The sequence below is a fragment of the Triticum dicoccoides genome, chromosome 5A (genome assembly GCF_002162155.2).
Source record: "Triticum dicoccoides isolate Atlit2015 ecotype Zavitan chromosome 5A, WEW_v2.0, whole genome shotgun sequence".
NCBI classification, from domain to species: domain Eukaryota; kingdom Viridiplantae; phylum Streptophyta; class Magnoliopsida; order Poales; family Poaceae; genus Triticum; species Triticum dicoccoides.
The window spans coordinates 539,247,173-539,275,128 of record NC_041388.1 but is presented as its reverse complement, the minus strand read 5'-3'; the positions used below and the strand labels follow the sequence as shown (position 1 = coordinate 539,275,128).

Below are 27,956 nucleotides of genomic sequence, written 5' to 3'. Positions count from 1 at the left end.
TCATTGTGCTCCAGTGTACAGCTGCTCCACTAGGGTGTAAACTGCCTTGAGTTTTATTAAACTGTTTTGGCTCAGATTGTTGCTCCGGGGACCTGTGGGTGTTTTAAAAAGGTTAAGAAGGCGGCTTATACTTCTGGCAAAAATAGAGTGTAAGTAACTAAAGGCAAATAACTCACCAAAGATTGCGGAGACCATCTGGGACACACGGTTTTTTAAGCCGGTGAGCTCCGTGGTAACCTCCTTGAGAGCCGCCTCCGTTGTCTCAGCATGCTGGATACCAAGGTTTTCTCGTCGGCCCAGGATTTCTTCTCTGCATCAAAACTGGTCTTCAGTTTTTCAGCTTCAGAAAGGCTCAACTGGAGTTTGGAGTCAGCGTTCTTTATCTCCGCCTCTTGATCCACCAGCCGGGTCTTTGCATCAGTCAATTGAGACCCCAATTCAGTCAAGGCGGTCTGCAAACATGCACATGTATGTTCAAATGTAAAGGTTATCATGACTAAAGTCCCAAGTGCTTTGCAACACAACACCACTCGGCACTTGGGGGCTAATGTCTGCCAAAGCAATTTTTTAATGTGAAATGGCTCTTCTATGATTAAAGTCCCAAGTATTTTACAAGTAACAATGGTTGGCACTTGGGGGCTAATGCATGATATTAAGAAAGTGTTTTCATGTCGAGCCGGATCACACTATTTGTTTCGACTGATTCGAGACAGTTATGAAGTTATGTACCGGCTCATTTGCGATAAATTGAGCCGGCCCTTGGGGACTACAGGTGAAATTTAGGCTGGATTTAAGGAAAATCTAAGATAGAGCATCAACCCATATCACAAGTCTACGGATCATTCAGGTTCATCATAATCCGGAGACTTGGGGGCTGGCAGAGCATATATAAGATGGTGCAAGCCGGTGAACGTACCTCATACTTCAGCTGCAGTTGCTTGACCATCTCAATTTCCGAGTCACGGCTGGAATGCACATGACTGAGGTAGCCACACAGCACGTTGCTAACTTTCAGGTGAGCGTAATGAGAGACATCAAACCGCACCTTCTGCCTGTCTAAAGCCTCTTGCTTAGCAGAGTGTCGGGCCAGTACGGTTGGGTTGCCCGGCTCAACGAATCGACTACCAGTAATTAAGACATCATTGTCAGAAGTCGTCGGCGGGTTAGCTGAGCTAGATGGTTCAGTGGTAGCCGGATTAAGAATGGTCTCATCAGCTGACGGCTCAGGAGGGTCCGATTGAACGTGGACAGCCGGATCTTCTGGCGCTTCAGATTGATCAAGAGGAGTTGGTATTGCCTGTTTAGGTGCAGGATCTTTTGGGTCTTCTGCCGGTTTAGTCACCTTGGCTTTCTTGGACTTTGCTTGACCGCTAAGAAAGATTTTATGAGACAGTTAGTACAATGATACAGTTTTAAAGATGCAGAAGAAAGATGATTTTCCTTACCCAGGGGCAGTCTTGAAAGCCGGAAATTGAGTTTGTGACGAGTCGCCAGAAGAGCGAGAAACCTCCTGCAAAGGTAAAATAAAGTTAAGAGAGTAAGGAAATAGATTCATGGATAAAAGCAAAAGACAAATGTGAAAGAAACCTCATCCTGGCGTTTTCAAGGAGTTTTTTGTAAGTCGGCGGGCGGTTCAATGTCGTCATTAGTCCAGGCCTAAAGGCGGCTCTCATGTTGCTACTTTTTCAAAAGAAAATGAGGGTCCAAATAAGCCAAAGGGTGCAAAAACCTTACTTTCTGGGTTACCAGTCAAAGTTTCTGTCTTGGCAAAGGGGCTGAGTCGGAGGAAATAGTTACCTCTTCTTCTACGGCCTGGCTGGCCCCCGTGTCATCCTGGCAATATCAGTGTCAATAAGGTTGTTAAAAAACTGGCCAAGGGAGTCAAGGGCTACCTCCGACTCAGAAACATCATCCAGCTGGAAAATGTCAGAGGCAGTCTTCTTCTTGGGCTTCCGTGTCATTCTCCTGGTGGCTATGGCAGCGGCTCTAGCCTTCTTGGCAGCTTCATGATCATACTTGGCCTTCCAGAAATCAGATTTGGCCTGTATGCAAATAACAGGTTAAAAAGCCATGCAAGTATTTAACTACTGAAGAAAACAAAAAAGGAGGTCAAGGGGGTTCACCTCTGGTGTCGGGTTAAGTTTGCAGAAGGGGTTTAATCCAACCTTACTGCAGTCCTCGTATTTGCCGTTCACAAGGATGGTTGACATTGCAACAATGTCCTCTTCAGTTAGTTGTATAGAGCTATGACGCAGAGAATCATCTAGGCCTCCGCCATATTTATACATCAACTTGGATCGGCGGCTTAGAGGGATGACCCGCCATGCGATTCAGCAACGGATCAGATGAACTCCAGTTAAGCCGTTTCCCAATAAGGCTTGAATCCTTTTGATAGATGGAATAAGCTTCTTGCATTCAGCAGCAGTAAGCTTGTCAGGGAGCACAAACTTAGAATCAAGACGCTCCGCGCGATAACCCGGCAGTGGTTTTTCATCAGATGGTGATATGTCTTGGCAATAGAACCAAGTTTGGTTCCAATCTTTGGGATGGCTTAGTAAGACTACTAAAGGAAAGACAGCGCCCTGTCGGCGCTGAATCGAGATTCCGCCAAGTTCCAAGCTAGGGCCATTGGTGCACTCATTCTGGTGGTTCAAACAAAAGTACTCTCTGAAGAGCTCCACAGTTGGTTCTTCTTGAAGATATACCTCACAGAGAACTTCAAATATGCAGATATTGGATATATATATATATATATATATATATATATATATATATATATATATATATATATAGTTGGGTCCAAGATCTTGTGGGTGAAGTTTGAAAAAATGCAGAACGTCTCTGATGAACTTTGAGTCGGGTGGTGAAAAACCCCGATTCATGTGGTCAGTAAAAATGATAACTTCACCGTCTTTTGGCTGAGGCCGTGCTTCATCCGGGTCAGGGGTACGATAAGACATAATGTTTTTCTCTGGCAAAAATCCAATGGTGACAAATTCTTTCAAGGTATCCTCAGTAATTGTGGAAGGGACCCAGTTGCAGACTGTTGGCGCTTTTGATGGCATGATGAAAAAAGGGCAAGCTGAAAAGAAAGTAATTTTCCGGTTCAAATTATTGGTGGAGTTACAGGTTAATGATTATAGTACAGATGAGTAATGGCGGCTTAAGTAAGGGCTAATGATATATAAAGGAAAAATGAGCCGGAATCATAAGCCGCCATGACTAAAGATATTCAATGGTTGCCTGAGTCAGAATTGGCTAAGTGCTGAGATAAACAAGTTTCACAAGTTGCTATTATTTTGGATCAAGATGGTTCAAAAAAGGGAAATAAATCTAGACCTAAAAACCAGCACAGAGGAGTTCGTCAGTTCTAAAGAGGCCTTTTGTACAGGAGAAAGGGATCTGCTAGCATCTGAAATGGATGCAAAACAACTACCGCATAGGTTTTATACTTCTTTTAGATTAAAGGAGGGTGCGGTGGAGAAACTGCAAGGAATCCATAATGAACAGCGAAGAACACGGAAAGAACTCGCAAACCCTAATGCAGATCTAAAGGTGTGAGAAGGCAAGAACTTACGGACGCGGATCTGTTGCGGAGGGTTGTTGTTGTTTCTATGGACAGCTTAGGGTGATGCAGCGGCCGAGCTTGAGGACGACGATGAGCGCTGCGACGGTGGCGGAGCTCGAGCGACAGAAGGGTTGCAAGAGAGGAAGAAGACGATGGAAAAGGGGGAGAATGAAGAAAGGCCATTCGTGCCTATTTATAAGGAGAAGACTGATAAGTGGGCACGAAAAACGAGGAGACCAAAACATGGTTATCCAGCTACCCAGGCGCCTCGATTTTCGGGAAGGCGTTAAAGATAAAGATCCGTTCAAAGATGACGTGGTGGCGGGTTTCTGAAAAATTCGGAGATGGCATCATGGCGGGTTACAAGGCTTTCGCAAAACAGTAATAGATGGATTTTTTCTAAGTATTGAAGATTGACAAGAACAAAGTTCAAATCAACCTGGGGCCTAATGTTGGGGATATAACTACTAGGTATGACCCGCCCAGGAGGGGCCGGGTCAATAGCAATGGAGGGTTAACTAAAGGAAGCCCGAAGAATATACAAGGTGACGGTTTATGATAAGGTTGTAGTAGGCCGAAGCCCAGAGGTGGCTTAAGGCCCATGAGTATAAACCGCCATGTATGATAAGACTTGTAAAGTAAGGCATGTAAAAGACGTCACCGAGCCGGACACGTTGTATGAGTCGGCCGGGACTCTGTAGGCCGCAGGGCGTCAACCTGTGTATATAAGGGGACGATCCGGCGGCGGCTTAGGACAAGAAACAACAGATCGAGAGCCAAGCTAGCATATTTCGCTCCTTGGTCATCAAAACCTAGCAATACCACAACAACTGGACTAGGCTTTACCTTCACCGCAAGGGGCCGAACCATTATAAACCTCTCGTGTCCTTTGTCCCGATTAACCCCTTTAAGCTTCCTAGTTGCGATGGCTCCACGACTAAGTCCTTTCACTAGGACATTTGCCGTGACAATTCCATGACAAGTAGTGTTCTAGTTGTGTTATTCATGCTCGTCAGTATGCCATGCTCATCTGAATAAATGATTAAATGTTGTTGTTATGCCCGTTGATTATGTTGCACCTCCATGCTTATGTTTGATATCATGTTCATGCATTGTAGTTGCATCGTGTTATTTTATCATGGCTCAGCATATTGCATTCAAGTTTAACCGGATTAAATTGAACTTGAACAATTGTTGGCTGAGTCATGGTGCCACCATATCGATCTGACCAGTGCAACCACGCTTACCCTATGGAGGGTCCTAACTGGGTCTATTGTCATGCCTCTCACCGGTGCCTCCCGCGAGGGAAGGTTATGCACGGGCGCTACCCTGATCAGGTAGGACGGCATAGCCTTGTGTGCCCGTTGTTGAGTATGGGTCCTTGTCCCCGTTTGGGACCATTTTGCCACGACGGTGGCCGTTGGTGCCTTTGGTAGGCACGGGGACACCCAGGACTTAGCCCAAAGGGGAGTTGGTCGGAGTGGCCGGAGAGCGTCATGGCAGTAGGACGGTTTTGTTGGAACGCTTTGGTCCACCCGAATGGGAGTGCGAGGCCAGGGTTCCGTGGTGTGGGTACAGTGTGCTAACCTCTGCAGAGTGTGTGTGTTAAATCTATCGATAGTCGCGCCCGCGGATATGGGCCCAGTTCATGTCGGTCACACTATGGGTCAACAATAATAATAATAATAATAATAATAATAATAATAATAATAATAATAATAATAATAATAATAATAATAATAATTTGCTTAATAACAACCCTGGTTCGATGTTGAAAGAAGTTGGTTGATATTTATATGATCGTGAGAGGATCAATGTGGTATCGTGAATACCGGCTTGTTGGATACTTGTGGTGTTATGCGAGAGTCAACGGTAAAGGTCAAGCTCCTTGTGGTCATGAATGATTACTATGGTATTGTTAATACCAAGCTTGATTGGATCCTAAGATGATCGTGTGACGTCCGTGATGGTAAGTTTGTGCAGGTGATGGTTACGAGATAACCCGTGCAGAGTAAGTTGGTGCACGATAGTTTCATCATGTTGCATGCTAGTGTTATCATGTTCATATGTTTATGCCATGCTCATATGGTTCTAGCTGTATCATCTTGTTCATGCTATGATTGATCTGATAGTATCATGTTAAACCTGGTTAACCTGTAATTGCCATGCTATTGTTTGTCTTGATTGCTTTGGTTGCTGTGATCTTGCAAGTACATTCAATGTACTGACTTGGCATGTCATGCCAGTTTGCAGGTCATGCCGGGTATGATTGCTTGTTTGCCGTGGATTCCTTGTTTGCTGCTACCTCTTGAGCACTGCATTGGTTTTCCCTTGAAGAGGAAAGGGTGATGTAGCAAAGTAGCGTAAGTATTTCCCTCAGTTTTTGAGAACCAAGGTATCAATCCAGTAGGAGGTTACGCGCGAGTCCCTCGCACCTGCACCAAAAAAATAAATCCTCGCAACCAACGCGATAAGGGGTTGCCCATCCCTACATGGTCACTTACTATGATAAGATAATATTTTTGGTATTTTTATGATAAAGATGCAAAGTAAAATAAAAGCAAAGTAAAAAAGCAAAGAAAATAACTAAGTGTTGGAAGATTAATATGATAAAGATAGACCTGGGGGCCATAGGTTTCACTAGTGGCTTCTCTCAAGAGCATAAGTGTTTTACGGTGGGTGAACAAATTACTGTTGAGCAATTGATAGAATTGAGCATAGTTATGAGAATATCTAGGTATGATCATGTATATAGGCATCACGTCCAAGACAAGTAGACCAACTCCTGCCTGCATCTACTACTATTACTCCACACATCGACCTCTATCCAGCATGCATCTAGAGTATTAAGTTCATAAGAACAGAGTAACGCCTTAAGCAAGATGACATGATGTAGAGGGATAAATTCATGCAATATGATAAAAACCCCATCTTCTTATCCTCGATGGCAACAATACAATACGTGCCTTGCTGCCCCTACTGTCATTGGGAAAGGACACCGCAAGATTGAACCCAAAGCTAAGCACTTCTCCCATTGCAAGAGAGATCAATCTAGTAGGCCAAACCAAACTGATAATTCAAAGAGACTTGCAAAGATAACCAATCATACATAAAAGAATTCAGAGAAGATTCAAACATTGTTCATAGATAAACTTGATCATAAACCCACAATTCATCAGCCTCAACAAACACACCGCAAAAGAAGATTACATCGAATAGATCTCCACAAGAGAGGGGGGAACTTTGTATTGAGATCCAAAAAGAGAGAAGAAGCCATCTAGTTAATAACTATGGACCCGAAGGTTTGAGGTAAACTACTCATACTTCACCGGAATGGCTATGGTGTTGATGTAGAAGCCCTCCGTGATCGATGCCCCCTCCGGCGGAGCTTCGGAACAAGCCCTAAGATGGGATCTCGTGGATACAAAAAGTTACGGCGATGGAATTAGGGTTTTGGCTCCGTATCTGATTGTTTGGGGGTACGTAGGTATATATAGGAGGAAGGAGTACGTAGATGGAGCAACAGGGGGCCCATGAGGGTGGAGGGCGCGTCTGGGGGGTAGGCACGCCCCCCTACCTCGTGGCTTCCCTGTTGGTTGCTTGACGTAGGGTCCAAGTCTCCTGGATCTTGTTCGTTCCAAAAATCATGTTCCCAAAGGTTTCATTCTGTTTGGACTCCGTTTGATATTCCTTTTCTTCGAAAACCTAAAATAGGCAAAAAAAATAGCAATTCTGGGCTGGGCCTCCATTTAATAGGTTAGTCCCAAAAATAATATAAAACTGGATAATAAAGACCAATAATGTCCAAAACACAAGATAATATAGCATGGAGCAATAAAAAATTATAGATACATTGGAGATGTATCATTTGCGCGCTAGGATAAGCATTCCAGCCAGAGTCCCTGCGGATTGGAGTTCATCACCGCCGTCGTTATTCCGCTGCCACTAGTCATTCTGCTGCATCGAGTTGTTCTGTTGTTTACATAGAACAAACATGGAAGGCGTAGTGTCGCCGTGCCGATGTAATCCCCTTGTACCCAAGATAGCTTGCAATAAAGAGCTGGTTTGTTCTATGCTAAGCAGTGCCGTATTCCAGAAGACTTCTCCTCGATCTCAGGGCTGGAATACGGGGCGTTCCGGTTTCTTTGAGCCGGGGTGCCACAGAAATGAAAATTTTGCACAAAAATATTGGTGAGTAAGAGATACTGTTCACGCCGGTCGTGGAGGAAGTCGGTGAGGCCTGCATTCTCAGCCAAATAATAAAAATCTTCATAAATCCCAGCTTCTCTGAAGAACTCATCACAAGGCCATTCACACGGCCGAACCTCCGCAGTATGAGGGAGATTATACTTGGGCTTCTTGTTCTCTTCACTTTGCTTATCCTTCGAGCTTCGGCTCGATGAGCCCCTCAAAAATCTCTTCATTTTTTCTGAAAATTTCTGAAGTTTTTAGTAACTTAAAATAAAAGTGAACCAAACTCAACAAGATTGATAGAAACTACTCCTACAAGTGTCTAGAGGCTATATCATGCATTAAAACTACTTTTGACCACATAAATTTGACATGCAAGCTCAAGAACAGGGGTCACCAAAGTAGCAAAAAATTGCAATAAATAAAGCACTAGAACAAAAACTAATTGGACCATTGAAGGAGTCACATACCGAAGAATAACCCCCCAAAGCAGTTTTGTGAATGGAGCTTTGAGAAAGGAGATCGAAAATGGCAACAAGATGAGCAAGAACTCGGGTTTGAGCTGGTGGGTGATTTTTTCTGGAGCAAGACGAAGTGTGTGGGTGCAAAGATAAGTGGAGGGGACCCACGTGGGGTCCATGAGGCAGGGGCGCGCCCAGGGGGTAGGGCGCCCCCTCCACTCTCGTGGGCACATGGTGGATCCCCCTGGTGTGTTCTTAGTGCCAATAATTCTTAAATATTCTGGAAAAAATCATATTTCATTTTCAGGGCATTTGGAGAACTTTTATTTTTAGGGTATTTTTTCTTGCAAGGATAATTCAGAAAACAGACAGAAAATACTATTTTTGCTTTGTTTAAACTAAATAACATAAAGTGAAAGGAGGATACAGAAGGTTGTGCTTTCTAACTTAATCCATCTCATGCTCATCAAAAGGAATCCACTAACAAGATTGATCAAGTCTTGTTAACAAATTCATTCCGAATCGCATGAAACCGGAGAAATTTCGAATAACACTAGGTTACCTCAACGGGGATATGCACGTCCCCAACTAAGAATATCATATTTCTTCTTGATAGTAGGAAGAGGAAATTCAAACCTCCAATAGTGATCGTTGAAATTTTTCCAATAGAATTGATACTGTGGACTTGAGGTTGTTTCCCCGGAAAGTGTACCGTATGCTGATACGTCTCCAACGTATCTATAATTTTTGATTGTTCCATGCTATTATATTATCAACCTTGGATGTTTTATATGCATTTATATGCTATTTTATATGATTTTTGGGACTAACCTATTAACCCAGAGCCCAGTGCCAGTTTCTGTTTTTTCCTTGTTTTAGAGTATCGCAGAAAAGGAAAATCAAACGGAGTCCAATTGACCTGAAACTTCACGGAACTTATTTTTGGACCAGAAGAAGCCCACGGAGTATCGAAGTTGGACCAGGAGAGTCCCGGGCTGCCCACGAAGGTGGGGGGCGCGCCCACCCCCTAGGCGCGCCCCCCTGCCTCGTGGACAGCCCAGAGGTCCACCGACGTACTTCTTCCTCCCATATATACCCATATACCCTAAAAACTTTGGGGAACACAATAGATCGGGAGCTCCGCCGCCAAAAGCCTCCGTAGCCATCGAAAACCAATCTAGACCCATTCTGGCACCTTGCCGGAGGGGGCAATCCCTCTTTGGTGGCCATCTTCATCATCCCGGTGCTCTCCATGACGAGGAGGGAGTAGTTCTCCCTCGGGGCTGAGGGTATGTACCAGTAGCTATGTGTTTGATTTCTCTCTCTCGTGTTCTTGAGGTGGTACGGTCTTGATGTATCGCGAGCTTTGCTATTATAGTTGGATCTTATGATGTTTCTCCCCCTCTACTCTCTTGTAATGGATTGAGTTTTCCCTTTGAAGTTATCTTATCAGATTGAGTCTTTAAGGATTTGAGAACACTTGATGTATGTCTTGCGTGGGATAACCGTGGTGACAATGGGTTATTCTATTGATTCACTTGATGTATGTTTTGGTGATCAACTTGCGGGTTCCGCCCATGAACCTATGCATAGGGGTTGGCGCACGTTTTCGTCTTGACTCTCCGGTAGAAACTTTGGGGCACTCTTTGAGGTTCTATGTGTTGGTTGAATAGATGAATCTGAGATTGTCTGATGCATATCGTATAATCATACCCACGGATACTTGAGGTGACATTGGAGTATCTAGGTGACATTAGGGTTTTGGTTGATTTGTGTCTTAAGGTGTTATTCTAGTACGAACTCTAGGGTTGTTTGTGACACTTATAGGAATAGCCCAACAGATTGATTGGAAAGAATAACTTTGAGGTGGTTTCATACCCTACCATAATCTCTTCGTTCGTTCTACGCTATTAGTGACTTTGGAGTGACTCTTTGTTGCATGTTGAGGGATAGTTATGTGATCCAATTATGTTATTATTGCCGAAGAACTTGCACTAGTGAAAGTATGAACCCTGGGCCTTGTTTCCTAGCATTGCAATACCGTTTGTGCTCACTTTTATCATTAGTTACCTTGCTGTTTTTATATTTTCATATTACAAAAACCATTATCTACTATCCATGTTGCACTTGTATCACCATCTCTTCTCCGAACTAGTGCACCTATACAATTTACCATTGTATTAGGTGTGTTGGAGACACAAGAGACTCTTTATTATTTGGTTGCAGGGTTGCTTGAGAGAGACCATCTTCATCCTACGCCTCCTAAGGACTGATAAACCTTAGGTCATCCACTTGAGGGAAATTTGCTACTGTCCTACAAACCTCTGCACTTGGAGGCCCAACAACGTCTACAACAAGAAGGTTGTGTAGTAGACATCATATGCTCATTACCATTAACATGAAAAGTGACATTGCCTTCATTGCAATCAATAACAGCCCCTGCAGTATTCAAGAAGGGTCTTCCAAGGATAATCGACATACTATCGTCCTCGGGAATATCAAGAATAATGAAGTCCGTTAAAATAGTAACGTTTGCAACCACAATAGGCACATCCTCACAAATACCGACATGTATAGCAGTTGATTTATTCGCCATTTGCAAAGATATTTCAGTAGGTGTCAACTTATTCAAATCAAGTCTACCATATAAAGAGAGAGGCATAACACTAACACCGGCTCCAAGATCACATAAAGCAATTTTAACATAGTTTCTTTTAATGGAGCATGGTATAGTTGGTACTCCTGGATCTCCAAGTTTCTTTGGTATTCCACCCTTAAAAGTGTAATTAGCAAGCATGGTGGAAATTTCAGCTTCCAGTATCTTTCTTTTATTAGTAACAATATATTTCATGTACTTAGCATAAGGATTCATTTTAAACATATTAGTCAAATGCATACGCAAAAAGATAGGTCTAATCATTTTGGCAAAGCGCTCAAAATCCTCATCATCCTTTTTCTTGGATGGTTTAGGAGGAAAGGGCATGGGTTTCTGAACCCATGGTTCTCTTTCTTTACCATGCTTCCTAGCAACAAAGTCTCTCTTATCATAACGTTGATTCTTTGATTGTGGGTTATCAAGATCAACAGGAGGTTCAATCTCTACATCATTGTTATTGCTAGGTTGAGCATCAACATGAACACCATCATTAACCTTATCACTAGGTTCATGTTCATTACCAAATTGTGTTTCAGGATCAGAAATAGAAATATCATTGGGATTCTCAGGTGTGTCAATAACAGGTTCACTAGAAGCATGCAAAGTTCTATCATTTTTCTTTTTCTTCCTCTTAGAAGGACTAGGTGCATCAACATTAGTTCTCTGAGAATCTTGCTCAATTCTCTTAGGGTGGCCCTCAGGATACAAAGGTTCCCGAGTCATTTTACCACCTCTAGTCATAACTCTAACGGCATTATCATTTTTCTTATTATTTAATTCATTGAGCAAGTCATTTTGAGCCTTAAGTACTTGTTCTACTTGTGTGGTAACCATAGAAGCATGTTTACTAATAAGTTTAAGTTCACCTTTAACTCTAGACATATAATCACTCAAGTGTTCAAGCATATCAGCATTGCGTTTCAATTGTCTACCAACATAAGCATTGAAGTTTTCTTGTTTAACAATAAAATTATCAAACTCATCTAAGCATTGGCTAGCAGACTTATAACGAGGAATATCACCTTCATCAAATCTATAGAGAGAATTTACCTTTACTACCTGCATCGGGTTATCAAGACCATGTATTTCTTCAATAGGTGGTAAATTCTTAACATCTTCAGCTTTAATACCTTTTTCTTTCATAGATTTCTTTGCCTCTTGCATATCTTCAGGACTGATAAATAGAATACCCCTTTTCTTCGGAGTTGGTTTAGGAGTTGGTTTAGGAAGTGTCCAATTATTTTCATTAGTCAACATATTATTCAATAGTAATTCAGCTTGATCAACAGTTCTTTCCCTGAAAACACAATCAACACAACTATCCAGGTAGTCTCTGGAAGCATCGGTTGGTCCATTATAAAAGGTATCAAGTATTTCATTTTTCTTGAGAGGATGATCAGGCAAAGCATTAAGTAATTGGAGAAGCCTCCCCCAAGCTTGTGGGAGACTCTCTTCTTCAATTTGCACAAAATTATATATTTCCCTTAAGGCAGCTTGTTTCTTATGAGCGGGGAAATATTTAGCAGAGAAGTAATAAATCATATCTTGGGGACTATGCACACAACCAGAATCAAGAGAATTAAACCATGTTTTAGCATCACCCTTTAATGAGAACAGAAATAGCTTAAGGATATAATAATAGTGAGTTTTCTCATCATTAGTGAACAGGGTGGCTATATCATTTAATTTAGTAAGATGTGCCACAACAGTTTCAGATTCATAGCCATAAAAAGGATCAGATTCAACCAAAGTAATTAACTCAGGATCGACAGAGAAATCATAATCCTTATTAGTAATAAAGATAGGTGAAGTAGCAAAAGCAGGGTCATATTTCATTCTAGCATTCAAAGACTTTTCTTTAAGCTTAGCTAATAATTTCTTAAGATCAGATCTATCATTGCAAGCAAGAAAGTCTCTATCAGTTTCTTCATCCATAACATAACCCTCAGGCACAACAGGCAATTCATATCTAGGGGGAGAATCGTCATCATCACTTTCATCAATATTATCAGTTTCAATAATTTCATTCTCTCTAACCCTAGCAAGTTGTTCATCGAGAAATTCACCTAGTGGCACAGTATTATCAGCATAGAAGTAGTTTCATCATAAGTATCATGCAAAGCATAAGTGGCATCATCAATAATGTGCGACATATCAGAATGAATAGCAGGTGTAGGTGTCGCAAGTTTACTCAAAACAAAAGGTGAATCAAATGCAGAGCTAGATGGCAGTTCCTTACCTCCCCTCATAGTTGAGGAAAAAATCTTGGTTCTTTGATCTTTCAAGCTCTTCATAGTGACCAGCAGATATAAATCCCAAGTGACTCAAAGAATAGAGCTATTCTCCCCGGCAACGACGCCAGAAAATAGTCTTGATAACCCACAAGTATAGGGGATCGCAACAGTTTTTGAGGGTAGAGTATTCAACCCAAGTTTATTGATTCAACACAAGGGGAGCCAAAGAATATTCTCAAGTATTAGCAGCTGAGTTGTCAATTCAACCACACCTGGAAACTTAATATCTTTGGTTTTATAGTGATGGATAAAAGTAGATCGCGAAGGCAAATAATATGAGAAAGAGACTCGGGGGCTGTAGGTTTCACTAGTGGCTTCTCGAGAAAAATAGCAAATCGGTGGGTGAACAAATTACTGTTGGGAAATTGATAAAACTTCAAATACTCATGACGATATCAAGGAAATGATCATTATATAGGCATCACGTCCAAGATTAGTAGACCGACTCCTGCCTACATCTACTACTATTACTCCACACATCGACCGCTATCCAGCATGCATCTAGTGTATTAAGTTCATGGAGAAATGGAGTAATGCAATAAGAATGATGACATGATGTAGACAAGATCTATCTATGTAGAGATAGACCCCATTTTATCCTTAGTAGCAATGATACATACGTGTCGGTTCCCTTTCTGTCACTGGGATCAAGCACCGTAAGATCGAACCCACTACAAAGCACCTCTGCCCATTGCAAGATAAATAGATCAAGTTGGCCAAACAAAATCCAAATATCAGAGAAGAAATACGAGGCTATAAGAGATCATGCATAAAAGAGATCAAAGAAACTCAAATACTTTCATGGATATAAAAACATAGATCTGATCATAAACTCAAAGTTCATCGATCCCAACAAACACACCGCAAAAGATTTACATCATATGGATCTCCAAGGGACCATTGTATTGAGAATCAAGAGAGAGAGATGAAGCCATCTAGCTACTAACTACGGACCTGAAGGTCTACAAAGAACTACTCATGCATCATCAGAGAGGCACCAATGGAGGTGGTGAACCCCATCCGATATGGTGTCTAGATTGGATCTGGTGGTTCTGGACTCTGCGGCGGCTGGATGAATATTTCGTCGACTCCCCTAGGGTTTTGGGAATATTGGGGTATTTATAGAGCAAAGAGGCGGTCCGGGGGGCACCCGAGGTGGGCACAACCCACCAGGGCACGCCTGGGCCTCCTGGCGCGCCCTGGTGGGTTGTGCCTCCCTCGGGGCACCCCCTAGGCGCAGCCAGGGCCCGTTGTCTTCCTTCTGTCCCATAAAAATTCTCCGTAAAATTTCGTTGCATTTGGACTTCGTTTGATATTGATTTTCTGCGATGTAAAAAACATGGAAAAACAGTAACTCGCACTTGGCACTATGTCAATAGGTTAGTACGAAAAAACGATATAAAATGACTATTAAATGATTATAAAACATCCAAGATTGATAATATAAGAGCATGGAACAATTAAAGATTATAGATATGTTGGAGACGTATCAGCATCCCCAAGCTTAACTCCTACTCGTCCTCGAGTAGGGAAGTGATAAAAATAGAATTTTTGATGTTAAATGCGGCCTAACATGTCATATCATATTTCTTTTTTTATAGCATGGACATTTGGAATTTTATATTGTTCAAAGCAATAGTCTAGTTTTGACATGATAATTTAAATACTCAATCATATGAACAAGCAACCATGTCTTTCAAAATATCAACGCTAAAATAAGCTATCTCTAGCCCATCATGCTCAACCATTGATCCATTCATGAAACACACTCGCATATTAGCTACATCCAATACTCAAGTACGATCATATTTCCTCCTAGTTGGTGCTTTTGTAAGAGAATATGGAGACTCAAATATAGAAATAAAAATTGCATAAAGTAAAAGAAAGACCCTTCGCAGAGAGAATTAGTGATTTGTAGAGGTGCTAGAGCTCAAAGCGAAAAACTTGGAGATAAAAACATTTTGGGAGGTGTATCCATCCCACCAACGAAAACGACTTAGAGTTCCCAGTACTCTCCATGCATAGATATATCATAGGTGGTTCCCAAGCAGAAAATAAAGTTTATTCCTTTTTCCACCATACTTTCACTTTCCATGGCTAACCGTATCCACGGGTGCCCTCCATACCAACATTTTCCAAGGAATTTATTATTTGACAACATAAAGTAAATTCATTTTTTTGCATTTCGGGAATGGGCATCCCTAATACATTTGCCTTACTCTCGTGCAATGACAAGTGAATAAACACTCATCTTGAGAATAACACATCTAGCATGGAAAATATTAGCCACCCCTTACCGCTCCGCGAGCGAAACAAACACACAAAAGAGAAGTTTATTTTTGAAAATTAGAGATGGTACATGCAAATTTGCTTAGAACGGCAAAAGAATAATGCATATAGGTAGATATAGTGGACTCATGTGGCAAAACTGGGTTAAAGGTTTTTGGATGCACAAGTAGTGATCATACTTAGTGCAAAATGAAGGCTAGCAAAAGATTGGGAAGCGACCAACCAAGAAATGAATAATCTCATAAGCGAGCATTAAGCATAACTAACACCGAACAATGCACCATAAGTAGGATATAATTTCATTGCATAACTATTGACTTTCGTGCTTGCATAGGGAATCACAAACTTTAACACCAATATTCTTACTAAATCATAATTACTCATCAACATAACTCACATATCACATCATCGTATCTCAAAACTATTACTAAGAATCAAGTTTATTTTGTCCAATGATCTTCATGAAAGTTTTTATTATATCCTTCTTGGATATCTATCACTTTGGGACTAATTTTCATGTGTTGCTTTTGACAAGCTCAAACAAATATAAGTGAAGATCAGGAGCATAATAATTCTTTCTCTCAAATTAATTTAAGTGAAGCAAGAGAGAATTTCTTGAAAATTTTACTAACTCTCAAATAAATATAAGTAAAGCAAGAGAGAATTTCTTCAAAAAAATACTAAATCACACCGTGCTCAAAAAGATATAAGTGAAGCACTAGAGCAAGTCCATGGCTCATAAAAAATTTAAGTGAAGCAAAGAGAGCAATTCTAACAAGTCATGGCATAATTTTGGCTCTCTCAAATAGGTGTGTCCAGCAAGGGATCAAGACTTAGAACACAAAATAAAACAAGCAAAGACTCATATCATACAAGACGCTCCAAGCAAAACACATAGTATGTGACGAAAAAAACATAGTTTCGAGTAAAATACCGATGGTCGTTAGAAGAAAGAGGGGATGCCACTCGGGGGCATCCCCAAGCTTAGTTGGTTGCTCATTTTTGTAAGATAGCTTGGAATGCCGGGGCATCCCCAAGCTTAGTCTCTTCTATCCTTTATTCCTTCATCCATCGTAAGATAAACCCAAAACTTGAAAACTTCAATCACACAAAACTCAATAAAACCTTCGTGAGATCCGTTAGTATAAGAATAATAAATCACTGCTATAAGTGTTGTATCAAACCAATTCATATTTTTTTCTTGTATTATATCTACTGTATTCCAACTTTTCTATGGCAAAAACTCATCAAATAAAACCATAGAGCCATCAAAATAAGCACACAACACAAAGAAAACAGAATCTGTCAAAACAGAATAATCTGTAGCAATCTAACTATTTCGAATACTTCTGTAACTCCAAAAATTCTGAAAAATTAGAAAGACCTGAGAAATTTGTATATTGATCTAATGCAAGTGGAATGGGTATTTTATCGCTCTCTTGTAAAAAACTAAAATTATTTTCGTGAGCGTAAAAGTTTCTGTTTTTTCAGCAAGATCAAACAACTATCACCCAAGAAGATCCTGAAGGCTTTACTTGGCAAGAACACTATTTAAAACATAAAAACACAATAATAACAGTAGCATAATTGTGCTAACACTCAAAAACAGAAAGCAAAAACAAAAATAAATTTTATTCATTGGGTTGCCTCCCAACAAGCGCTATAGTTTTACGCCCTTAGCAAGGCATAAAGCTAGGATCTAAGTTTTGTTTTCCGAAGGTTTGGCAACTTTAGTAAGGGTTTTCTCAAACCTGGGAGTCTCTTTACGCTTCCCTAAATTTTCCGGAAAAGAAACCATCTTTAGATCTAAAATATCCAATCGCTTGTTGCAAAGAGTAATCAAGGTATTCATGCGATTGATACTACCATTGAGATGTTTGAGGGGTTCGTTATATTTTTGCAATTCAACCATGTGTTTATGAAAATCACCAAGTTTGTCCAGCATTTGAACTCCCTCTGGGGTGAAAGTAAACACCTTCTTTTGAGGTGGAATCCCCAAAATTTCTTCTAATATTTCATAGGCAGCATTGGCATCAAGCTCAATAAAATTCCCTTTAGCGGCAAAGTCTAGGAGTTTTCTATGATGCAAAGCCAATCCTATGTAAAAATTACGAAGCAAAACCCTTAGCATCCCCCCTTTAAATTGGAAATACGATATGATTCCATAAGCCTATACCAAGCATCTTTCAAATTTTCTCCTTGTCTTTGATTGAAGTAAAGCACTTCAAAATCTGGTGACAAAGGAGGAGTAGGCACGCTAGCCATAATGACTAGAAAGCAAAAACACGAATAGATACGGCAAGAAAACGACAAACAGAAAAGAGAGGCGAATAAAACGACAAATTTTTGTGAAGTGGGGGAGAGGAAAACGAGAGTCAAATGGCAAATAATGTAAATTTCAAGGAGATGAGATTTGTGATTAGGAACCTGGTATATGTTGAAGATCCTCCTCGGCAACGGCGCCAGAAATTTCTTTTGATGTCGCTTGAAGCTACGTCGGTATTTCCCCAAAGAGGAAGGGATGATGCAGCACAACGGCGGTAGGTATTTCTCTCAGATATGAAACCAAGGTTATCGAACCAGTAGGAGAACCAAGCAACACAACATAAATAGCCCCTGCACACAGATAACAATTCCTCGCAACCCACGTGTTAAAGGGGTTGTCAATCCCTTTCAGATACGATGCCAGAAATTGGTGCGTGACGGGAAAAAGGTTGTACTTGGATAAATAGATCGCAAATAAAATAAAGTGCAGCAAAGTACTTTTGGATTTTTGTATTAATAGATCTGAAAATAAATACAAATAAAAGTAGATCGCAAAGGAAAATAACATGAGAAAGAGACCCGGGGGCCGTAGGTTTCGCTAGTGGCTTCTCTCGAGAAAAATAGCAAAGCGGTGTGTGAACAAACTACTGTTGGGCAATTGCTAGAAGTTCAAATACTCATGGCGATATCCAGGCAATGATCATTATATAGGCATCACGTCCAAGATTAGTAGATTGACTCCTGCCTACATCTACTACTATTACTCCACACATCGAGCGCTATCGAGCATGCATCTAGTGTATTAAGTTCATGGGGAAACGAAGTAATGCAATAAGAATGATGACATGATGTAGACAAGATCTATCTATGTAGAGATAGACCCCATTGTTTTATCCTTAGTGGCAATGATACATACGTGTCAGTTCCCTTTCTGTCATTGGGATCAAGCACCGTAAGATCGAACCCACTACAAAGCACCTCTTCCCATTGCAAGATAAATAGATCAAGTTGGACAAACAAAACCCAAATATCGGAGAATAAATATGAGGCTATAAGAGATCATGCATAAAAGAGATCAAAGAAACTCAAATACTCTCATGGGTATAAAAACATAGATTTGATCATAAACTCAAAGTTCATCGATCCCAACAAACACACCGCGAAAGATTTACATCATATGGATCTCCAAGAGACCATTGTATTGAGAATCAAGAGAGAGAGAGAGAGATGAAGCCATCTAGCTACTAAATACGGACCCGAAGGTCTACAAAGAACTACTCACGCATCATCGGAGAGGCACCAATGTAGGTGGTGAACCCCATCCGAGATGGTGTCTAGATTGGCTCTGGTGGTTCTAGATTCTGCGGCGGCTGGATGAATATTTCGTCGACTCCTCTAGGGTTTTGGGAATATTGGGGTATTTACAGAGCAAGGAGACGGTCGGGGGGGCACCAGAGGTGGGCACAACCCACCAGGGCGTGCCCTGGTGGGTTGTGCCTCCCTCGGGGCACCCCCTAGGCGTAGCCAGGGCCCGTTGTGTTCCTTCTGGCCCATAAAAAATCTCCTTAAAGTTTCGTGGCATTTGGATTCCGTTTGATATTGATTTTCTGTGATGTAAAAAACATGGAAAAAACAGCAACTGGCACTTGGCACTATGTCAATAGGTTAGTACCAAAAAATGATATAAAATGATTATAAAACATCCAAGATTGATAATAAAACAGTATGGAACAATAAAAAATTATAGATACATTGGAGACGTATCAAACATCTCTATGTTGATCATATCTAGTATATGATTCACGTTCGACCTTTTGGTCTACAGTGTTCCGAGGCCATGTCTGTACATGCTAGGCTCGTCAAGTTTAACCCAAGTATTCCGCATGTGCAAAACTGTCTTGCACCCGTTGTATGTGAACGTAGAGTCTATCATATAGATCATCATGTGGTGTCCCAACACGACGAACTGTAGCAACGGTGCATACTAAGGGAGAACACTTTTACCTTAAAATTTAGTGAAGGGGTCATCTTATAATGCTACCGCCGTACTAAGCAAAATAGGATGCATAAAAAGATAAACATCACATGCAATCAAAATATGTGACATGATATGGCTATCATCATCTTGTGCTTTTGATCTTCATCTCCAAAGCATCGTCATGATCTCCATCGTCACCGGCTCGACACCTTGATCTCCATCGTAGCGTCGTGGTCGTCTCGCCAACTATTGCTTCTACAGCTATTGCTAACGCATAGTGATAAAGTAGCCACATGTGATAAATCAATTACATGGCGCTTGCATTTCATACAATAAAGTGACAACCATAAGGCTCCTGCCGGTTATCAGATATCTTACAAAACATGATCATATCATTCAATAATGTTTATCTCATCATGTATTGACCATATCACATCACAACATGCCCTTCAAAAACAAGTTAGACGTCCTCTACTTTGTTGTTGCAAGTTTTACGTGGCTGCTACGGGCTTCTAGCAAGAACCGTTCTTACCTACGCATAAAACCACAACGGTGTTTCGTCAAGTTTGATGTTTTAACCTTCTTCAAGGACCGGCCATAGTCAAATTAGATTCAACAAAAGTAGGAGAAACAGATGCCCGCCAGCCACCTTTATGCAAAACTAGCCGCATGTCTGTCGGTGGAACCGGTCTCATGTGCGTGGACATGTAAGGTTGGTCCGGGATGCTTCATCCCACAATACTGCCGAATCAAAATAAGACGTTGGTGGTAAGCAGTGTGACTATCACCGCCCACAACTCTTTGTGTTCTACTCGTGCATATCATCTACGCATAGACCTTGCTCATGATGCCACTGTTGGGAATCGTTGCATGGAAAACAAAAATATATATTCTACACACACGCAATGACCTATCCATGGAGATGCATAGCAATTAGGGGGAGAGTGTGTCTATGTACCCTCGTAGACCATAAGCGGAAGCGTTTCACAACACGGCTGATGTAATCGAACTTCTTCGCGCTTCAACTGATCAAGTACCGAACGCACGGCACCTCCGCGTTCTGCACACGTTCAGCTCGGTGGTGTACCTCGTCTTCTTGATACACCAAGACTTCAAGGTAGTAGATGAGTTCCATCAGCACGACGGCATGGTGATGGTGATGGTGAAGTGATGTCCGCAGGGCTTCACCTAAGCACTATGAAAATATGACCGGGGGTGTAAATGGTGGAGGGGGCGCCGCACACGGCTAGGCAATTGTCTGGTGTGTGTTAGGGAGCCCCCTCCTCACATATATATAGGTGGGAGGGAGAGAGGAGGCAGCCAGAAGGCGCCCATGTAGGCCGAATCCTACTTGGGGTCTTCCCATGGCTGGCGCCCCCCTGCCATATTTGCCGGAGGGGGAAGGAAAGAGGAGGGGGGAGGCCGAATTCCCCCTTCCATTTTTCTTCCCCTCTTTCCTTCTCCCTTTGGTTAGGCCAATATGGGGGGCGCACCAGCCCCTGGTGGCTGGTGCGTTTCCCCTCTTGGCCCATAAGGCCCATATCTTTTGCCGGGGGTGCCCGGAACCACTTCCGGTGACCTGATATGTACCCGGTACCCTCCGGAACACTTTCGGTGTCCGAATATCATCATCCTATATATCAATCTTTACCTCTCGACCATTTCGAGACTCCTCGTCATGTCTATGATATCATATGGAACTCCGAACAACATTCGGTCACCAAATCGCATAACTCATATAATACTATATCGTCATCAAACGTTAAGCGTGCGGACCCTACGGGTTCGAGAACTATGTAGACATGACCGATACACCTGCCCGAACAATAACCAATAGCGGAACCTAGATGCTCATATTGGCTCCTACATATTCTATGAAGATCTTTATCGGTCGAACCGTTATGACAACATACGTTATTCCCTTTGTCTATCGATATATTACTTGCCCGAGATTCGATCATCAGTATCTTCATACCTAGTTCAATCTCATTACCGGCAAGTCTCTTTACTCGTTTCGTAATACATCACCTTGTGACCAACTTCTTAGTCGTTTGCTTGCAAGCTTATGATGTGTATTACCGAGAGGGCCCAGAGACACCTCTCCGATACTCGGAGTGACAAATCATAATCTCGATCTATGCCAACTCAACAAACACCTTCAGAGATATCCGTAGAGCATCTTTATAATCACCCAGTTACATTGTGACGTTTGATAGCACACAAGGCATTCCTCCGGTATTCGGGAGTTGCATAATCTCATAGTCTAAGGAATATTTATTTGACATGAAGAAAGCAATAGCAATAAAAGTGAACAATCATAATTCTAAGCTAACGGATGGGTCTTGTCCATCACATCATTATCCTGATGATGCGATCCCGTTATCAAATGACAACTGATGTCCATGGTCAAGAAACCTTAACCATCTTTGATCAACGAGTTAGTCTAGTAGAGGCACACTAGGGACACGGTGTTTGTTTATGTATTCACACATGTATCAAGGTTTCCGATCAATACAATTCTAGCATGAATAATAAACCTTTATCATGAATAAGGAAATATAAAATAACAACTTTATTATTGCCTCTAAGGCATATTTCCTTCATGGAGGTGGTAAATATGAAGTGTCAAACCCACAAGGAGCTAAAGGTAAGATAAATATTCTCTTAGGTCCTATCTTCCACTGATACAACCTAACGTACATCGAACATTTGCTTTTCCTATGAAATAAAACTATAAGTACTTTGCGAGAACGAAAAGAAGTTTTGCAAGGTAATAAATAACTTGTATATAAAAGTTAGGTGTTGTTTGAGTAAAAGTATAATAAATTAAAGATAACGAGTGGGAAAAAGTGATAGTAGGATGTGCGGAATTATCCCTAGGCAATTAGCTAAGTTACTAAACAGATTATCATCATTGCAGTTTATTGGTGGGAGAGGCCTCTGCTAACGTAGTATTCATACTTTGAATCATATGTACCTATGATTGAAACATTAGCAAGCATCCATAAATACTAACATTGTTCCTTAAGGTAAACCCAACCATGCATTAAAATATACTGGCCCCCTTCAATTCCATATGATTATGCATCAATTTCTACACTCAACCTCGGCAATATCTGACACTTTGGTCGCCCTATGCATAGTCCTATTAACATACTACTAACCCTAAGGTTTGATCCACACGCCGCTCATATGATGGGCACCAAAGGATAGCAACATAACCACATGCAACTCAAATCAATCATAGTAATTCACTAATTAATCCATAGGACAAAAATAATCTACTCGGATATAATAGCGATGAAATAAATCATTGGACAATAATTTATAGCATCAAACATCATGTTTAAGTAGGGGATTACACAGGTTTGCGGGAGAGTGGGCCACTGTATATGAACCTTTCCTTGACTAATCTTATTTATGTTTTTATGATGTAAATGTTATATGTGTGATGTGTTGATTTGTAAGCTTGTTATGTGATGTATTAGTGTTGTATCTTCTCATTTTATGGAGGAAAACTTCTATGTTGTGTGTTGTATTTTTTATATGGTTACACTAATGATTTGTTTTACTTAGTGAATGAAATAATGGACAATATGGGCTAAAATATAGATGGGTAGAGCAAGCCAAGGCCCATAGTAATTACCAATACAATAGATTAGTAAATAAAGAGCTAGGTAGATAGAATAAAAATATTTGGATAGAAAATAATATATAAATAAATTCGCCCATGGCCCCATAAATAATGCATTGGATGGACCCAGATATTTTGATTAAAAAATGGACCGTACTGATGGGATGCCACGTTGAATGCCACAATGGAGCCCACCTCATCGTAAATCAGTGATGGTTTATGTCAGCACATAGTCCTAGGACCTTGTCAGGGCTAAATGGGCTTAGGGAAGATCTTTGATGGTCAACAACCAAAACATGTGATGGTTTGGAGGTGCATCACGACTTTGAAAATATGACAGTGAATACATAACGAGTCTCAACAACCGTCACAAATACACTTGTGTGCCAGTTTTTTCGAGTGATATGTGACGGTTCAGGACCTCCATTCATCAACAAATTTCTAATAGTGTGCATTGTACACAGTTATGGTATAATTATTGTGCTTCATACAAATGCAATACATCATTATGCAACAATAATAGTGAACTTAACAGATTTGACTTCCATCCCAGGTTGTAGAGTTTCTGATTTTAATTACTATTGTCGCGTGAGTCATGAGACACACATCAAACATGTGGGAGTATACTGCTTGCATTATGCAGTTTCAGAAAGCATGCTAATGCATTTGTATGTTGATTATCCCTTCTTGACATGTTTTGAAAGCCTTGAAGCCGCATCCTTAATGTGCCTGAAAGACTCGACAAAGTCATCCAGAAGTTGAGTATAATTTAGAATTATTTCCTCATCGACTGACAGAATTACCTTAATAGTGCCATTGTAACTCTGATAGTGTACAATTAAAGCCTGCAAAAAGAAATGGTAATTAAATACAAAATCAGGCTGCAGATGATTAGAGTATTCTAGGTTTATTTCCAGTCTCTTTTATATTTTTGCAATCAATTTTTCTCTTATTGTTTCAAGGATCCGGGCTTAAATTTTTGTGTGTATATGCCTACCCAAGGTCAAGTCATCTCCTTAATTCAGGAGCCCTTAGTGATGAACTATTCGGAGAGATGTATATAGAGTTGCATCTAACCATTTGTTGCGTTTTGGGTTAAAGTTCACAATCTCAAGAAAGAGTGGAAATGCAACTACATAGTTACTCCTACTTAAACTTGTTATTTCATATCTCTATTGGCGAGAGGGGTGAGAGCACACACCTTGTTTTGAGTACTCTTTAACTCAAATTTGTTCCTTCTTATTGTATACATTGTGGTTCCTCCAAGGTGCATCCACCATTTTGGATATAAATGTACAACGAAGTATAAACTAAGGAATCATATGTGGTTTTTGATGTTTTGAGTTCTGATTCTTGTTTTTTTTTGTTCTAGTAAACCGGATTAACTTGCCCAGACTTATTTTATAATTCATATGTACTAGAGTACTTATGTTTGAAAGCGCCGAATACCAATGTCCTTGCATTGTGGACAATGTGGTGGATGATTTGGGTTGACAAAAGTACAAATGTGGCTTAAGATTGAAGGTTTCGATGTAAGATCATGGCTGACTTACTTGTGGAATACCATAAATGGTAGGTGCAATGAAGACAGATGGGTGTCCATAGAACTCTACTTGCTCTGTTGGTCCAACCATGTTCGAGAACGTAGTAGTTGTATTTGTGAGCATACGACCGATGATAAAAGCACCTGCCTGCTTGGATTGTCAAGTTGAACAATTATAAAATGGAGAATAATAACTAAATAAAATAAGTGTTAGTTTGCTAGACAATGAGTTGCTTAATTGTCTGAGTTTGATATTAGGAAAACATATCAGTACAAACGGGAAAAAGAAATACCTTTAGGCCAAACATTTTCACAAAAAGCTCGCTAATCTTACACGTGAAGATAACTTCAAGTGGGCTCTTTTTTCTATCCAGGGTCTTCTTTGCCTTCCGAACATATGCAAGTGGATCATCGTGTACCGCTAATTGAAATGGGAGGATGTAGCCTATTTGATTTCCCCATGCCACATCATTACTTTTACCCGATACTATCATATTAACATATGTCTGCACATAGTTGTAAGAAAACATTACATTAAAGTTATGATGCACTACAAATTAATAATATATTCTCAAGCTTGCATTTGGAAACTAATTATGCATCAGCAAATGAGTAACGAAACTAGCTACTCCAAGAGTGACTAGTAATATACAATGTTTTTTCACCTGATCATGTGAACATATGTAAAATCATTAGTTTGTCATATTTTCATAGATACCATGATTTATATTCTTTTACTAACATAATCGTATGTATTTTATGACCAAATTTGCATGTTGGACATTGTCCCGATGTCTGAAACGTCATCTAATTAGATAAGGAAGGAGGAGTAATATTTTGGTGACAGAGATATATAAATGAAAAAAAAATCAATAACTAATGACATGCATTTGAAACTTCATGCATATTTCCATAAACAAACTTACATGTAGGCTAGCTGTTGGCCTTGTATAGGGTAACCTAACATAATTTGAAGATAAGTTGCACAAACATGTACAGTAAAAACAACAAATTGTCAGAATGTACATCTCTTACCAGACTTACGAAAGTAATATTGTGATAGAGCAGCAGAAGTGACCCCGACTAGCACATCATTAACAGTCTGTGGAAAGAAAATAAAAATACAGAAAATGACGCTTCAGCGACTAGTTTAACCTGACTCAAAAGAGATGAGCTTCCTGATATATATAGCTATACGTGATATTATCATATACTCCCTCTGTCCCATAATATATGACTTTTTTAACACTATACACAGTGTCGAAAAACGTCAGGTGGTATATACTTACGCAGTTCATGGCATTCTTGATGAACTTGACGTCGTCCAAGCTAAGGCTCCGGTGCACGAAGCGCCTGCGGGGGTTCAACGTAATTTCACTGTCCGCGCGTCTGAAGAGCGTGTTCGGGTCTCTCAGAAACACAATCGTCGCAGCAAAGAAGATGACGTCCACCAAGGTGTTCCATGCAAGCACGAGGTACGGCCAAACGCATGCGACGAACGCCGCCAGGGCTCCCGCGGGCAGCGGCTGCCGGTGTTGCGGCTCGTAGATGGCGCCCGTGCGCGCCGGCTGCACCGGCATGGCTGGCAAGCGTGTCGGGTCGGTGGCGCTGCGGGCGGACGCCAGGAGGAGCGTGATCAGCGACATCCCATCACCGAGGGAGTGGTGGACGCGGAGCACCACAGTGGAGGTGGCCTCTGAGGTCGGGAAGTCTAGGAAGTGGAACTCCCAGAGTGGGCGGGAAAGGTCCATGGGGAGCGCGGGCAGCGAGGCCACGTAGTCCTCCACGGCCCGGTCCGGATCAGCCTCCACGGCGGCAGGGTCCAGCGTCGGGACGATCATGTGGTCATCGACGTTCACCTCCGTGCGCGCCCACCGCGGACTCTTGCACCCGTCTGTCACCTGACGTGCATGCTCACGTGTTAAATTAAGCTACTGACAGTATTCTCAAAAAAAAGAGCTAGTGACAGAATAGCACTTGAATGCAAGAGTATGTATGTGTACTTGGATGCTGCGGAAGCGCGGGTAACGCGCAAGTTGGGCGACGATGCCGGCGCTGAAGACAGGTAGGTTGACGGGCGAGCCAAGGCCGATCATAACCACGATGTATATAGCTTCCAAGAGTCTTGCAGTAGGGGTCACGGGCTCCTCCTCCGCCGCCGCCGCCGCGGAATCGTCGTCGGTCGTCCATTTGGTTGGGGCTGATCTTGGTGTGCGTATCGGGGGTAGCAGGCCGCTTGTTGGTAGAGCGGCTACCGAGGGGCTACCAAGACTACCCATGGCTACTTTAGTTTCAAGGGTCGTTGGCTACTCGATCGATCGACACTCCATGCTAGGTGTAATATATAGGATGACAATGTTTTTTGCTAATAAAAGCGGCAAGTATGACAATCAATGGCACTACTATACACACAGTTGAAGATCATCATCGTAAGGGATCTGGAATCGTCCCTACCGGCTTGCTGCTGATGTGGTCCCACATTGCACACTGTTGTTCAAGAATAAACATCTGCGATGTGTTTCACATCACAAACAGATGAGCACAGTGAAGCATGCATTCAGTACCTCACTGAAGATGCTCTGCCTAGTTGAACCCATGCAACTACAATTTTGTGGTGTGCAATATCGAAAAAGGCTTGAACCCCGTTTTATAGATAAAGCAGCAACCGAGCATTACAACATGACACTGCATCACACAACAAGGAAAATGCAAAGACAACGGTGCCGAGGATAGCAAACAAAGCCCCAGAAAACAACAAGCACACAACGAAAGAAAGAATTGAGCACTGCTTGGAGTCCCTGGGGCCCTCATCCACGATCAGGTAACCAGAGTAGAGAACATAATCAACTTGTGGGGAGACTAGACGGCAGAGGAGGCCATGTCATTGCCAACACTTGGAAGACAAGCACCACCATGCCAACAAGCTCCATCGCCAAAAGAAGCCCCCTGGCTGCTCACCCTGGATCGAAGGGCACCGCACCGTCTAACGGTGAAGGCATGCACCCAAGTGCCTGGCCATAAACGGATGACGAGGTCCCAAGGTGAGGCCTTCGAACACAACTCTTCCCTTGAAAGCA

The 27,956-nt window shown here is 41.5% G+C and overlaps 1 pseudogene; it reads right to left on the bottom strand.

Moving 5' to 3' along the window:
• Positions 1 to 27,158, bottom strand: LOC119299912 (annotated as a pseudogene).
• Between the last annotated feature and the right edge of the window lie 798 nt (positions 27,159 to 27,956).